Source organism: Oncorhynchus mykiss, chromosome 24 (genome assembly GCF_013265735.2).
Source record: "Oncorhynchus mykiss isolate Arlee chromosome 24, USDA_OmykA_1.1, whole genome shotgun sequence".
In the NCBI taxonomy this organism is placed as follows: domain Eukaryota; kingdom Metazoa; phylum Chordata; class Actinopteri; order Salmoniformes; family Salmonidae; genus Oncorhynchus; species Oncorhynchus mykiss.
The window spans coordinates 43706252-43712251 of record NC_048588.1 but is presented as its reverse complement, the minus strand read 5'-3'; positions in this window follow the sequence as shown (position 1 = coordinate 43712251).

The following is a 6000-nucleotide window of genomic DNA, read 5'->3' as shown; positions in this document are numbered from 1 at the left end:
ACAAAGAAGGGCTCTCCAATAGTAGTACCTAAACATTGAAAGACGTTTTTTCTCAAAAGTGAATTTACAAGTTGATCAACTTCCAAAGCAGAATTACTTCTCTATTGTGTCCTCAAATGCAGTGTATGATATACCATAAGACCAAATCCAGGTGGGGAGTCACACACAGTATTCATTAATTCATAGTGTATGATATACCATAAGACCAAATCCAGGTGGGGAGTCACACACAGTATTCATTAATTCACAGTGTATGATATACCATAAGACCAAATCCAGGTGGGGAGTCACACACAGTATTCATTAATTCATAGTGTATGATATACCATAAGACCAAATCCAGGTGGGGAGTCACACACAGTATTCATTAATTCACAGTGTATGATATACCATAAGACCAAATCCAGGTGGGGAGTCACACACAGTATTCATTAATTCACAGTGTATGATATACCATAAGACCAAATCCAGGTGGGGAGGGTTGGCTTCTCCATTGTGTCCTCAAATGCAGTGTATGATATACCATTTTGTAGCTTTGAGTCTCTACTTTTATCCAATGTAAAATAAACAGAAATTCAAATATTGCTACATGAGACCGAATCCAGGTGGGGAGTCACAAATATACTGTTAAGGTTTGCTTTGTACAGGAAGTTGTCTAAAAGGGATTGAATTTGTTGTTGCCTAATAGTTTTTTTTGTAGGTTTCCATACTTTGGTAGGTTTCCATAGGTCCACACGCCAGTCCAGTTTGTTGTGGTAATGTTCCTTAAAGTTGGTTGCCAACCATCATATAAACTCCAAAGATGATGCAAGATTACTAGAAATTAACTCGGTTTACCCTTTTATCTGTGGATTAATTGTCGGAGTAGAGGACCTTGTGCATTTTATGTGAAATAACAACCCAATGTTTATATCCCAGGACAAATTAGCTAGCAATAGCAAGCTAACTAAATTGCCAGAAATGTTTAATGCTTTCCAACAAATCCCCAAATAAAATAGTTGAATCAGAATTCGTTTTGATATTTCAACCTGCGTGTCCTGATCGCGTCTGGTGTGGGTGGACAAAATCAACATTTGTGCGATGGTGCACACAGACGCACTAGTGTGAGCGGTCTGGTCAGCATGCTAGGGTAAGCTCTCTAATTCCCTGACCTGGTAACCCCTGCGGTGAGGTCGCCAGTATTATAAGGGAGTATAAGCAAATTTGCTAAATGTTTTCAACAAGTGTGTTGTTATGCTCTTTGACATTTGTCTTATAATTGTTGTTGTTAAGAAAATTGAGAATGTACTAATTTGTCATAATATGAATAGTTCTGATTTTTCATATTTAGAAATGTTTTAAATTGTTGTTTCGGTCTGTCCTCTCTTGAAGTTATGGTGATAGTGATTACTGAGGGTATCTTGATGCATGGATGGAATAAATCGACGAGAACAGTGCATTGTCAACCCCCCCAAACGATTGAAGAAATGTTGACAAATGCGTTCACTCCGACCTTGTCCTTCACCGCTTCTACCATAAGACCTGAGTCCAAGCCAGCAAACTTTACACAGCATCAGTTATCAACTTTTGGGTGGCAGGTAGCCTAGGGGTTAGAGCTTAGGGGTGGCAGGTATCCTAGTGGTTAGAGTGTAGGGGAGGCAGGTAGTCTAGTGGTTAGAGCGTAGGGGTGGCAAGTAGCCTAGTGGTTAGAGCGTAGGCGTGGCAGGTATCCTAGTGGTTAGAGTGTAGGGGAGGCAGGTAGTCTAGTGGTTAGAGCGTAGGGGTGGCAGGTAGCCTAGTGGTTAGAGCGTAGGGGAGGCAGGTAGTCTAGTGCTTAGAGCGTAGGGGTGGCAGGTGTCGTGTCCTTGGCGCTGACGGATTAAGTGATATGACATGCTACTCTATAAAATCCTTTCGCTGTAATTAATATTACCTGATTAAGCTAATTATGTAAATGTAATTAACTAGAAAGTCGGGGCACCACGAAAGAGTGTTTATAGAGCAGTTATCTTCTGAATGAACTCTTAAAGACCTAGTAATATTTTACATCAATATCAGTCAATATTAATCGTCACCTTATTTCAGTCTCATCTGAACATCGTAGAATTCTTGGTTATCTTCTTTGGGATAGGGGGCAGCATTTTCACTTTTGGATGAAAAGCATGCCCAGAGTAAACTGCCTCCTACTCAGTCCCAGATGCTAATATATGCATATTATTATTAGTATTGGATAGAAAACACTCTGAAGTTTCTAAAACAGTTTGAATGATGTCTGTGAGTATAACAGAACCTATATGGCAGGCAAAAACCTGAGAAACAATCCAAACCATCTGAGGTTTGTAGTTTTTGAACTCAGCCCCTATCAAATACACAGTGGGATATGGGTCATTTTGCACTTCCCAAGGCTTCCACTAGATGTCAACCATTTTTAGAACGTTGTTTCAGGCTTCTACAGTGAAGTGGGGGCGAATGAGAGGGGATTGAGTCAGAGGTCTGGCAGCAGCCTCGATCTCAGTCACGCGCATTCACATGAGAGGTACCTCTCGTTCCATTGCTTTTCTACAGACAATGGAATTCTCCAGTTGGAACATAACTGAACATTTATGATAAAAACATCCTAAAGATTGATTCTATACTTAGTTTGACAAGTTTCTAACATCCAAAATCTCATAATTAAAATTCCTCAAACATACATGTATCTCAGACCATTTTAAAGCAAATCTCGTTGTTAATTCCACCACAAAAATATGCTTTACAGCAAAAGCACCACAAACTATTATGTTAGGTCACCACCAAGCCACAGAAACACACAGACATTTATTTCCCCAGCCAAAGAGAGGAGTTTCAAAAAAAGCACATATAGAGATCAAATGAACCACAAACCTTTGATGATCTTCATCAGATGACACTCATAGGACTTCATGTTACACAATTCATGTGTGTATTGTTTGATAAAGTTCATATTTATCAAAATCTGATTTTACATTGGCGCGTTACATTCACTAGTTCCAAAAACATCCAGTGATTTTGCAAAGCCACATCATTCAACAGATATACTCATCAGAAATGTAGATGCTAATACAAGTTATGCACTTGGAATTATAGATATAATGCAGTAATCTGAGACGAAGAATTAGTCACAATAGCCGCCATGTTGACGTCAACATAAACAAGATATGATAACTTTTCCCTTAAACGTTGATGATCTACATCAAAAAGCACTCCAGGAATCCCAGGTCCACAATAAATGTTTGTTTTGCTCATTCTGGTCAGCGTTACGTCGGACAAAATCTTCAAAAAGTTATATTACAGGTCGTAGAAACATTTCAAACTAAGTACAGAATCAACCATTAGGATGTTTTTAACATATAGCTTCAATAAAGTTTCAACCGGAGTATTGCTTTGTGTCTTCATGAGAACACAAGTGGATACAATGAGGAATGCGCGTGATCAGAAATTGGCTGACTGCCAGATACCTGATTGATTCTGCTCTCATTCACTCCCACAACACAGCAGGGGTCTCATTCAAAATTCTATAGATGGTTGACATCTAGTGGAATGAGGCAGTGCAACATCATTAATATCTCAAGGGGATTTCATTGGGGACTGCGGTGAATACATACAAAGCTCAGATTTCTCACTTTCTGTTTTGATTTCTCCTCAGGATTTTGCCTGCCATATGAGTTCTGTTATACTCATAAACATCATTCAAACAGTTTTTGAAACTTTAGAGTGTTTTCTATCCAATACTAATAATAATATGCATATATTAGCAACTGAGACTGAGGAGCAGGCCATTTACTTTGGGCAACTTATTCATCCAAGCTACTCAATACTGCCCCCTAGCCATAATAAGTTAAGGAGAAGTTTATCTATATTTCCATGTATAATACATGTATTTTCATCAACATTTTTAATGACTATTTCTGTAAATTAACGTGGCTCTCTGCAAAATCACTGCATGTTTAGGAACTACTGAACATAACACGCCAATGTAAAAACACACATTTATTGTGTAACATGAAGTCCTATGAGTGTCATCTGATGAAGATCATCAAAGGTTAGTGATTAATTGTATCTCTATTTATGCTTTTTGTGACTCCTCTCTTTGGCTGGAAAAATGGCTGGGTTTTTCCGTGACTTGGTGGTGACCTAACATAATCGTTTGTGGAGCTTTCGCTGTAAAGCATTTTTGAAATCAGACACTGTGGCTTATCTTTAAAATGGTGCCTAAAACTTGAACCTAGAAATTTGATTTATGAGATTTCTGTTGATTTGTATTTGGCGCCCTACAATTTCATTGGCTGTTGGAGAGGGGTTCCACTAGCTGAACGGGGTTCCAGATAGGTTATCTTCACAAACCCTGGCAAACAAGTTGAATCAGCAATACAAACTTTGGTTTAATTATTTATTTACTAAATAACTAACTAATCACATAGAATTACATATACACAGAATGGATCACACATTGATTACTAATTATGTCCTACAAGAAAACGTCCCTGGGGACTGAACCTGTATGACAGCTGGTTACACAAAGAGAGGGGATTGGGCTTGAATGAAAGCACGGGAGGACTGAAGAACAAAGGGAGAAGCTATGCTATCATAAATACAGAATCTTATGCATTCTAAATAACCGCCCATTTGGAAAACGGAAATGCAATAAATATTTACTCTGAGCTGCGCCTCAATAAGTTGGTTGTAGATGGAAGGCCATGTTGCCCAACGGAGATCTTCCTGTCCTCAGAAGAATGTCTCTGGTGGTAAACTGAATACTGTTGTTTGCAGTGTTGTTTGTTAGAAGAGATCCTTTGTCCGTCCTTTCCTAGCCCACGTTTAGCAGCGGCCGCAGCGGCCGTTGAGTTAGCAACCCAATTCTCTCATTTGGAAGCTAAAATTACATTGAATCTTTTCACAAATAGCTTCATATTTAAACATTTAAATTGCAGAACATTTCCATGTGAATCTGATAACTAGAATGTGTAGACTTTCCAAGGTACTGTTTAGGTCATCCTATCATTAATAAGAATGTCTCAGATGACAACCGAACTGACATCATATTCATTAACCTCTTGATACTAGGGGGCATTCTTTTTATGTTTGGAAAAATAACGTTCCCAAAGTAAATGGCCTATTTCTCAGGACCAGATACTAGAATATGCATATATATTGACAGATTAGGATAGAAAACACTCTAAAGTTTCCAAAACTGTCAAAATATTGTCTGTGAGTATAACAGAACTGATATTGCAGGCGAAACTCTGAGAAAAATCAAACCAGGAAGTGGCTTCTATTTTGAAAACTCCATGTTCCATAGCCTCCCATTGCTCCATTTCAAGGGATATCCTTTTCCTATCGCTTCCTCAAGGTGTCAATAGTCTTCAGACATAGTTTCAGGCTTTTACTTTGAAGAATGAGCGTGAAGGACCACATTGCGTAAGTGGATAGGTGGGGAATCTCAGAGTGAGTTGTGCGCAAAAGAGAAAGGAGGCCATTGTTACTCCCGGTCCTAGGGAAAAGCCAACTGTCCCGGTTGATATATTATCCAATAGATATTTGAAAAAGGATTGATTGATTATAAAAAACGTCTGACATTTTTCTGTGGACATTATGGATATGATTTGGAATTTTTGTCTGCGTTGTCGTGACCGCCCTTTCCGGTGGATTCCTGGGCATAACGCGACAAACAAAAGGAGGTATTTGGATATAAAAAAATATATGAATATAAAAGGAACATTTGTAACTGGGAGTCTCGTGAGTGAAAACATCTGAAGATCATCAAAGGTAAACAATTAATTTGATTGCTTTTCTCATTTTCGTGACCAAGTTACCTGATGCTAAACTTACATAAACGCTTGGATTGCTTTCGCTGTAAAGAATAATTTCTAAATCTGACACGACAGGTGGATTAACAAAAGGCTAAACTGTATTTTCCTATATTGCACTTGTGATTTCATGAATATAAATATTTGTCGTAATATTTATTGAATGTAGCGCTATGCTATTCAGCGGTTGTTGATG